Source organism: Panicum virgatum, chromosome 9N, assembly GCF_016808335.1.
Source record: "Panicum virgatum strain AP13 chromosome 9N, P.virgatum_v5, whole genome shotgun sequence".
Taxonomy (NCBI): domain Eukaryota; kingdom Viridiplantae; phylum Streptophyta; class Magnoliopsida; order Poales; family Poaceae; genus Panicum; species Panicum virgatum.
This window is the reverse complement of record NC_053153.1, coordinates 29572765-29584066: the sequence shown is the minus strand read 5'-3', so window position 1 is coordinate 29584066 and position 11302 is coordinate 29572765.

Below are 11302 nucleotides of genomic sequence, written 5' to 3'. Positions count from 1 at the left end.
CACTTGCCACCCGATGCCGCTCGTACCTCTACTCTCCTATTGACACCAAATTTTGGTAAATCCAATGTAATTTGAATTATGAAGCCGGAAGCCTGATAGCCGGGAATTCTCATGTGGCAAGGGGAGCACAAGCTAACAAGAGTTTGCTTGCAACATGTGAAGTTACGTGTGAAGGGGGCAAGATGATCTTCATTAGCAACCGTGATTGGCATTCTGGCCGGATCATTTTATTTGGATGATTGAAGGTGTGAGGGCCGATAGATTTAAAGATGGGACAGTTGATAAGTCAAGCTTGATATATCACGCATATTAAGCAATATATGCCTGGACTTCACATATGAGGAAACGTAACAAGAGATAATTCAGATTGGAAAGATATTTGAGGTTCCATGGACTGATTGGTCAGGTTAAGCAAAAATAGAAGGTGTTTTCGTATTGGACTCGGGGATGATATTATTCCATACGCATGGCCGAGATATTCCGAGATTAAGAATATTATATTGTTTCCCGTAAAGATATGTGCATGATCAGTTTTGCGCCGAGGATTAAGGGAGCATGGACCAATCAGAATAGAGCGAGGAAAGGAAGCCGATGATGCATTGTTCGGCGGAAAAAGATGAAGCTTAATTCACAGGGATTCTACAGAAATGGAAGATAGAGTCCATGTATCTAAGTATATCTTTTTTAGTTAGATGTTGCTTGTCAGTCAAGTTAGTCTAGAGTATAAATATGTACCCTCGTCCATTGTAAAATCTTTATCACACGGTCAATCAAACAACTCTATTTTTTACCTGCAATTTACTTTTTTGGCGACTTCGCCTTTTCTTTTCTTTTTCGATGAGTTCTTTTGAGTTGATCAAGGATGCATCACATTCGAGCGACTTGATCTGCTGGTAAGTTTTCGTTTACCGAATAAATCTGAGCTTTAGCTTCCGGGCACATCGCTGTGGCTTCGTTCAAATCAATTCAAAAGTTATCGAGTTTATCTAGGCTTTGACTTCCGGGCGTATCGCTGTCATCTCGTCTAGATTTATTCACCAATTATCTATATCGGCTAGATTTGTAGATTTTCCTATAATTTTTTGCCATTATCACACATAAAAATATATTAGATCGGCTTTAGGTTTTGTAGTAACACTTTTGTTATCTCAAGAGCCGATTTAGATCTGTTTTTAGTTTACATCATCTGAGTTACACATTCGTAGCTTAGATTTTGTTACATGCGCATAATCGGCTACTCAAATCCGGTTTTGTCGTCTAGTGCATCGGCTGATCCTGCCGACACACTCGTTTATTATACGCTTGCATTTAAATATTCTTTTGTCACATTCAGTATCGGCAAAGGTTGCCGATACGGCTATCTGAGGGATAATTGGAACTCCAGCCGATACACCCTCGAATTTAACGTTTACCCTGTCTCCTTGTCAATCAACAGGTCAGATTGACTAGCACGCTTGGTCTATTTTCTGTGCTTGGCGAACACTTGCCCTCGGATTCCAGTGTGTTGATTTTTACATCAACGTCTCCCCACCGCGGCCCTGCCCTTGCGACCCCGTTTTCCCTGCTGTCGCCATTGTCCGCCTCCTCGGGTTCGGCAACCTCGCTTCACGCCGCCTTGCGCCTCACTGCGGCCTACTCCTCGTCCCCCTGCTCCCACTCGCCGCGATGCTCCTCCACCGCCCTTGCATCACCCCATGACATGATGCCCTTGCTCGCCTCCCCTGCTGCGCTGTTGGGAGTCACCGCCATCGCATGCCTCTCGGGTCCGGCGACCTCCCCCCACCACACGCCTCACTGCGGCCTCCTCCTCCTCGTGCCCACTCCCGCTTGCCGCGGTGCTGCTCCACCGCCCCCACCGCCGGCGCGCCATGCTCCGACTCCACGTGACCCCATGACGTGATGCCCTCGCTCCCCTCCCGCCGTGCCACCGGGTGTCAACCCCATCGTCCACCTCCTCAGCTCCGGTGGCTGCAGCGCCGACGAGGGCGTCGCCCAAAGCGTGCACGCACTCTCGCCCACGGCCAAGGCATGAGCCATGCTGCGCGACCTCCGCACGGGCGCCTATGTGCACGAGGTCATCGTCGTGCGAGGCTTTGGTGATCTGGGGTCGATATGAGGATGCTCGTGCATACATGTATGGTCACGCAGGGGTAATGTGAGCAGAGCAAGGGTAGAGGGCAGGGGTAACATGATGGTTGTGCAGCTGCATTAGTCCCTCCATCATCCAAACAGGCAGTGGTGAATCTAGCCCGAATATGTAGAGGAGCACATGTCCACTCTCTTCTTTTTTATCCTCTCTTTCTCTTTATTGTTTTATCCCAAAAATAGGGGGGAGCTTAAGGGGTATTCATGGATCCTGGGAAGGTAGGGGGTCTTTGATCCCTCCTAGCCCCCTGTAGATCCGCCCCTGCAAATAGGGTAGGACTAAAAGGGATCCAAACAGGACCCTAATCCTCTGAAGAGTATAATTTGTCACTTGTAATCACGTAATGAATTGAAACATTCCATTAAGTTCTCAATACTAAGTCCGCTGGTAATCAACTTCTTTTTGAAAGAAGACAAGTTGCTTGGTCTTTTTCCATGGAACTAGTACTTTGACTTACACATATAAGAGTATGCTACTACTCCTATAAGATAGCGAAATCGGATGTCCCCTCCTGCACTGCTTGCATTGGTTGCGCGTTGTGCACCACTTGCTAAGGAGACGGACACGGCCCGAACAAGTACATATATATACGCAGCACTAAGCACTTGCAGTGGAGTTTGGAATATGCACAGCAGCAAAATCCATGGAGTATGTGTCCAAAAGTCCTCGATCGTCTCGAACATTGTTCAGGACTTCAGGTATATATAGTATATGATCGAGACACCGTCTCTAGCTGTTGAAAGTCGATTGATCATGGATCGTACGTAGTATAGTAGTAGTAACGTAGTGTTGCTGACGTAATGAGTATCAAGGCTTGGTGCACAACGTCTTGGGATACAACGAAGACAGTGTCGTCTGCTTGTGTCACTACTACAAAAACTGACTAACAACGATTTTTTTAGGAGCTCTGAGACAGGCACAAAAAATAACCGTCTCTGCTAATGCACAGCATTAACAGAGGCGGTCATGTCCTGTTAACAGAGGTGGTTAAAGAAACCGCCTCTCAAAATCAATTAACAGAGGCGGTCAACGTAAATGTGACCGCCTCTGTTAATACTACTATTTTTAGAGGCGGTCAACTTATAAAGGCCCGCCTCAGATAATAGACCGCGCCCATTTGCCCAAATAGCCCATCTCAGCCCAATATGTTCCCTGAAGGATATAAGGCTGAGCTAGGGTTTTAGTTCTCCCTCACTCCTCCTCTCACTTCTCCACGGGCGCTCCTCCCTGTCTCTCTCCCTCTCCCTCCCCTCACTCCCATGCTCCTCCTCCATGTATCCGGCGAGCGGCGGCGGCGGGCTCGTGTGGCGGCGGCCGCGGGCGGCAACCCTGACCGGCAGTCTCATGGGGCGGCGGGCGAGCACGGCGACCCTAGGCAGGCTCAGCGTGGCCTCGGGTGGACGGACGCGGCGGCGTGCGTGCGGCAGCCCCCCGTGGGAATATTTTTTTATTTTTAACCTATTTTTCAATTTTATTTCAAAAATAATCCACCCGGACAAAAAATTTCAGATCTAACCCTTTTGGTCGTGCCGGTCAGCGTGGCGCGGCAAAAACACGTTGTCGCGCCACATGCATTGGCGGGACAAGGTGTGCCACGTTGGCACACTTCGGAGCGCTCGGAAGGGATCTACCAGCGCATATTCCACGTGTCAAGCTTGTCACGCCACTCCCACCGGCGTGACAGTACAGCTTGTCACGCCACCCCCGCTGGCGCGACAAGGTTTGACCTTAGTAAAATCTTATCTTTTTCATACGAACTCGGATTAAGATAATTTTTATACGAAAATTGTAGCCCTCAATGAGATCTACAACTTTGTAGTTTTGAGTTTTTTCATTTGAAGTCATTAAGATGGTTAAAAATTAATTTAACCTTTCAACAACCTCCATAGTCTATATACATTCTTGTCGTCACATAACATATATGTTCGTCAGTCGTTACTAGAAAAAGAGGCATTCGTCCATCTCCGTTTAATAGCGGTTGCTTTAAATCCGGTACTAATACCAATTTAGTACCGGTCATATAGCACAGTGCCCCCGGGACCATTTAATACCGGTTTTTAACACCACTCGGTACTAAATGCCATTATTTAGTACCGGTTTGTGTTATGACCCGGTACTAAATAGCTCCTGGGCCCCCCAAGCCATTTAGTACCGGGTCATAACACCACCCGGTACTAAATTGTGGCATTTAGTACCGGGTGGTGTTATGGCCAGGTATTAAATGGTCATGTCTCGGTACTAAATGTCCCATTCCATTTACTTTAAATGGATAGCATCTTCAATACACTCACATGTGTTGTGTGGGTGGGATGGTTGAGGACACTACACGCGATGCCACATATCACGAGTTCGAACCCCAGCACACGTACATTTATCCGCATTATTTTTTCTATGGAACAGTACATTTAGTACTGGACGTTGCAGCCAGTACTAATGGAAGTCCATTTAGTACGCCGATACTAATGGAAGTCCATTTAGTACCGGCCAGCCACTACCGGCTGGGGCAGCCGGTACTAACGGGGGTTGGCGTCCGGTACTAATGTACCTTTTTTTCTGCAGTGAGTGTGACACGAACGGCGTAGCAATACTGGTGGGGCAGACCCACTGACCCCGGCGATTCAAGTTGAAGATGGAAACACAGTGATATTCTAGGCTGGCGGTCTTGCCCAGCGGGTTCTCATCAAGTCTTGAGTCTCCACTGAATACTAGGAAAAATCCCATAAATGCAAAAAAAACGGCTGGAATAATGAGAGGATTTTGAAGATCTCTCCCCTTTGTATCCATGCATGTTTTGCTATGTGGGGGCTGTTTGGGTTTCATTCATGTCACAAAATAGATGAGTGATAATGTGTGTACAAGATATATGCATGTGTTCATGTTATTCTCACTAATAAGCATGAACAAAGAATTAAACCAGAGTAGGTTTAGTAAGTACCCTAAGCCGGGACCAGTGCCGGAGGCACCTGTTGCGCCGTTACCAGCTGGAATAGACATGCTATTCGACTGGTCTTGCTCGAAGTAGCCGAACTATGTCGATGCAGGAAGATGTTCGCAGTGCAGTCCCACGAACGTTTACGCCGGGAAGTAGACGAAGTAGTCGTTCGCACGAGCGGTTACGCCGGGAAGTAGACGAAGGAGTCGTTCAGGGAGCGAGCAGTCGCGTCAAGACGCTTCCCAAAAACCTAATTGCCCGCGTCCCGTGCAGGACCTTCAGCGAGCAGAGGTTCCGGAGGCCCTGCTCTCGCTAGACCTGTGCGCGCAGTGCTAGCGTTGGGGAAGGCAGAAAGCAGCTGAGGGAGAAGGGAGAAGTCTCCTGAAGAGGAGTACCTGGATGAGTGCTTGAGATGAGTGAGGATGAGAGGAGAGGGTGCTGGTTTATATAGGCACGATATGCCTCAGGTTCAACGAACCTGGACATCATGAATGGCTTTGATGAGCGGCAGTTAATGTGCCTCAGGTTCAACGAACCTGGACGTCGTAAAGAGCCTTCAATGTCTGGTCATTAGTGACGACATTAACCCTCTGTTTTAATACTCTTTACTGCAAAACATCCTTCTCATCTCAGCACATCACGTCGCACCGGCACCTGCACGTCACGTCACGTCCGGCCGCGCACGCGCACGCGCACCGCCCGTCCGGCCGGCCGGCCGCACCGCGCCGCGCCGCGCCGCGCCGCGCCTCGTCTCGGCCACGGCCCGGCCCGGCTCGGCGAGGCGAGCGAGCGCGCGCGCGTGTGGTTCACCGTCCTCCTCTTACCGGCTTCACAAGTGGTGTACACGAAGTCCACCTTTTAAGTCGGTTGAGATCCTCCTCAATTCCCGGTACGGAATTAAGCATTGATTCCCTAGCATTAATAGTGGGCTTTAAATTCTTTTAATGCTTTAGAAGTAATGGGCCAAGCCCATTACTCCAACAATCCCCACCAAGAAATTCAAGCCACACTAGAAATACCCTCATTCCCTCATTGATATACCAGTATTCGACAGAGACTGTTAAGTTGAACTTCCATCTAGGACAAAGGCTACACTTATTCACAACTGTGCAATGGACTATGCCTTGAATTGCCAGTTTTGTGCAAACAAGTTTGACCAGAGCCCTACACTGGTACTAGGCTGCAAAAGCATCCCCGCGGTTTGGAGCTTATAAGTCATACTCCAGGCCCTTCATGAGTTTCTAGAGAATACCCAATTCTCATAGACCATGACCGGTGGTCAAACTCATATAGGTGTGTTCCTTTCAGATGTTCTGTAGGACAACATCTTTGTTTCAAGAAAACAGCTCATTTGTTTAAAAGAAACCACCTGGCACACATTAAGGTATAGACCAACCTGCCATACAGATTAGAAGAGAAATGCACCTTATACACGGAATGAGCCCTTTTCACAAAAGTTCTCTTCTCACAGTCAGACTTTAGTTTGTTTCACCATCCTAATTCACGGGATCTCCGATCACATAGGACAGGTTTCCACTATAGAATGACTCACGTGGGTCTCAAGCCCAATTCCATAGATGCATTGTCTATCACATTTCGTGAAAGACCCTTTGTAAACTGATCTGCCAGATTTTTAGCCGTCTGAACATAGTCCAGGGCTATAACTCCGGAGTTTCTCAATTTTCTGACAGATTTCAACCGCCTTTTCACATGTCTAGATGACTTCATGTTATCCTTTGAACTATTCACCTTGACAATTACCGTTTGATTGTCACAGTTCATTAGGATTGCCGGTAACGGTTTTTCAACTATCGGCAAGTCCATAAGGAGCTCACGAAGCCACTCAGCCTCAACAGTGGCGGTATCTAATGCTGTGAGTTCTGCTTCCATAGTTGACCTCGTTAAGATGGTATGCTTGCAAGACTTCCAGGAAACAGCTCCACCACCAAGTGTAAACACATATCCACTTGTGGCCTTTATCTCATCAGCATCAGAAATCCAATTTGAATCACTATATCCTTCTAGTACCCTTGGGTACCCGGTGTAGTGAATTCCATAGTTCATTGTCCCCTTCAGATAGCGCATTACTCTTTCAAGAGCCTTCCAATGATCATCTCCCGGGTTTGAAACAAACCGGCTCAGTTTGCTTACAGCAAACGAGATGTCAGGTCTTGTAGCGCTCGCTAAATACATTAATGAACCAATGATCTGAGAATATCTCAGCTGATCTCGCATTATCCTTTTGTTCTTTCTAAGAATTAAACTGGCATCATATGGTGTTGAGACAGGTTTATAGTCGCTATAACCAAAGCGACTTAACACCTTCTCCACATAGTGAGACTGTGTAAGAATCACCCCACCATTGATCTCTTTTATCAGTTTTATATTAAGGATAACATCAGCTTCTCCCAGATCCTTCATCTCAAAATTTTGAGATAAAAACTCTTTGACTTCCTTAATCACATTAAGGCTAGTGCCAAAGATCAGTATGTCATCCACATACAAGCACAAAATCACTCCTTCAGCCCCACCATAGCGATAGTACACACATATGTCAGCTTCGTTCACAACAAAGCCGGCAGAGGTCAAAGTTCTATCAAACTTTTCATGCCACTGCTTAGGCGCTTGCTTGAGACCATATAAAGATTTTAACAACTTACAAACCATTCCTTCTTGACCCTTTGATACAAACCCATCCGGCTGATCCATATAGATCTCCTCTTCTAACTCTCCATTGAGGAAAGCCGTCTTAACGTCCATCTGATGAACGAGAAGACCATAAGAGGCTGCCAGGGAAAGTAACACTCGAATTGTGGTCAATCGGGCAACTGGTGAATAAGTGTCAAAGAAATCTTCTCCTCCTTTTTGGGTATAACCCTTGGCCACAAGCCTAGCCTTGTACTTTTCAATAGTACCATCTGACCTAAGCTTTTTCTTGAACACCCACTTGCATCCAATCGGTTTACATCCATAAGGACGTTCAACGACCTCCCAGGTTCCATTAGACATAATAGAATCCATCTCACTCCTTACTGCTTCCTTCCAATAGTCAACATCAGGAGATGAATATGCCTCTTCAATGGTTCTGGGTGTATCATCTATGAGGTATACAATGAATTCATCACCAAAAGACTTTACAGTCCTTTGTCTCTTGCTCTTTCTCGGAGCATCATTGTTATCCTCCTCAAGATTTTCTACAAGTGTATGTTCATTGTGTTCTATCGGCTCAGCAGAGCCATCATCCTCGATGAACTCTTGTCTAGATGAACTTGTTTCATCTCTCATGGGAAAATGTTTTCAAAAAATGTAGCATCTCTGGACTCCATTATAGTACCAACATGCATGTCAGGTACTCCAGATTTCACTATTAAAAATCTATATCCAACGCTGTGAATAGCATAACCTAGAAAGATACAATTCACAGTTTTAGGTCCAAGCTTACGTTTCTTGGTTATTGGCACACTCACTTTTGCCAAACAACCCCATGTACGTAAGTATGACAGTGTTGGCCTTTTCTTCTCCCATTCCTCGAATGGAGTTATCTCTTTATTCTTTGTAGGAACACGGTTTAGGACATGACATGCAGTCAATATAGCCTCACCCCACCATTCCTTGGAAAGTCCCGCTGTATCTAACATGGCGTTAACCAAATCCGTTAGAGTGCGGTTTTTTCTTTCGGCAACCCCATTTGACTGAGGTGAATAGGGAGGCGTCCTTTCATGAATAATACCATGTTCCTCGCAGAATAAAGTAAATAAATTTGAGAAATACTCGCCATCACGATCTGACCTAACTCTTTTGGTCTTTCTCTCAAGTTGGTTTTCTACTTCAGCTTTATAGATTTTAAAGTAGTGTAAAGCTTCATCTTTTGACTTCAACAAATAGATGTAACAAAATCTAGTACTATCATCAATCAAAGTCATCAAATATTTTTTACCACCTTTTGTCAACACTCCATTCATTTCGCACAAATCGGAATGAATTAATTCTAAGGGTGCCAAGCTCCTTGCCTCCGCGGTCTTATGAGGCTTACGAGTTTGTTTTGATTCAACACATACATGACACTTAGAATTTTTGACAAAAGTGAACTTTGGAATTAAGCTCAAATTAGCTAAGCGCATCATACAACCAAAATTAACGTGACAAAGCCTCGAATGCCAAACATTTGTTTCATCAACGTTAATAACATTGTATGCAATTTTATTACAAACATCTGACAAAGAAAGACGGAACAAGCCTCCGCTTTCATAACCTTTTCCAACAAAAGTACCAAACTTAGACAAGATACATTTATTGGACTCAAAGACTAATTTGAAACCATCTCTACACAGTAGAGAGCCGCTGACTAAATTCTTCTTGATGGTGGGGACATGCTGCACGTTCTTCAGCTGCACGGTCTTCCCCGAAGTAAACTTCAGATTTACCGTACCAACACCAAGAACACGCGCATGTGATCCGTTCCCCATCAGCAAGGAGGAAGTCCCGCCGGTCTGGTAAGAAGAGAACAAAGAAGCATCAGCACAAACATGAATATTAGCACCAGTGTCAACCCACCACTCGGGTGAACCAAAGACTGAAAGAACAGTAGGTAATAAATTACCGTACCCCAAAGTTCCTCCAGGCTCGCTAATAACCATGTTGGCGGAGTCGTTGCCTTTGCGGTTCGGACACTTTGCAGCAAAGTGATCCGTACTAGCGCACACATAGCAAGCTCCCGTCTTCTTCTTCTTCTTAAAAGTGGTTGTCTTCTTAGTCTTTGGTTGGTTCTGCGGTGGCTTTTTCTTGTTCTTGTGGGAGTTGTTCTTCTGAACAAGATTGGCACTTGAAGCACCAACAACTCCTTTCCCACGTATGTCCTTTGCTCTCGCCTTCTCCTCAACATCAAGAGTCCCTATGAGTCCATCTATTGTGAACTCCTGTCTCTTGTGTTTTAGAGAAGTAGCAAAGTCCCTCCAAGAAGGTGGCAGCTTAGATATTATACCTCCGGCCACAAACTTATTGGGTAACACACATGGGGACTCTTTGCTGCAATTTTTGAGATCTTTTGCCAGAGTATGTATTTCATGAGCCTGTTCCACTACAGAACGGTCTTCGACCATCCTGTACTCAAGGAACTGCTCCATGATATACAACTCACTCCCGGCGTCAGATACTCCATATTGAGCCTCAAGAGCATCCCACAATGCTTTGCCAGTTGGCAGCTGGATATAAGAATCCACCAGGTTATCACCGAGAACACTAATGATCAAGCCTCGAAAGAGAATATCAGCCTCATCGAACGCACTCCCTTCCTCTGGAGAGAATTGTTCAGGCTTACCCTCTTTCACATGGATCACTCTCGATAGTGTTAACCACAGTATAAGCCGCTCTTGCCAACGTTTGTAATTTGAACCATCAAAAGGTGGTGGTTTGATTGATGCAGCAAAGCTAGATACCGAAAGCCTATTAACACAATTAGGTTTTTGGATTGTTAGATATCTAGGCAATTTTCGGTATATTTTAATTCCAAATATTAATATCAATTTCATGATATAGATGAGTGATAATGTGTGTACAAGATATGTGCATGTGTTCATGTTATTCTCACTAATAAGCATGAACAAAGAATTAAACCAGAGTAGGTTTAGTAAGTACCCCAAGGCGGGACCAGTGCCGGAGGCACCGGTTGCGCCGTTACCAGCTGGAATAGACATGCTATTCGACTGGTCTTGCTCGAAGTAGCCGAACTATGTCGATGCAGGAAGATGTTCGCAGTGCAGTCCCACGAACGGTTACGCCGGGAAGTAGACGAAGTAGTCGTTCGCACGAGCGGTTACGCCGGGAAGTAGACGAAGGAGTCGTTCAGGGAGCGAGCAGTCGCGTCAAGACTTTTCCCAAAAACCTAATTGCCCGCGTCCCGTGCAGGACCTTCAGCGAGCAGAGGTTCCGGAGGCCCTACTCTCGCTAGACCTGTGCGCGCAGTGCTAGCGGTGGGGAAGGCAGAAAGCAGCTGAGGGAGAAGAGAGAGGTCTCCTGAAGAGGAGTACATGGATGAGTGCTTGAGATGAGTGAGGATGAGAGGAGAGGGTGCTGGTTTATATAGGCACGATATGCCTTAGGTTCAATGAACCTGGACATCATGAATGGCTTTGATGAGCGGCAGTTAATGTGCCTCAGGTTCAACGAACCTGGACGTCGTAAAGAGCCTTCAATGTCCGGTCATTAGTAACGACATTAACCCTCTG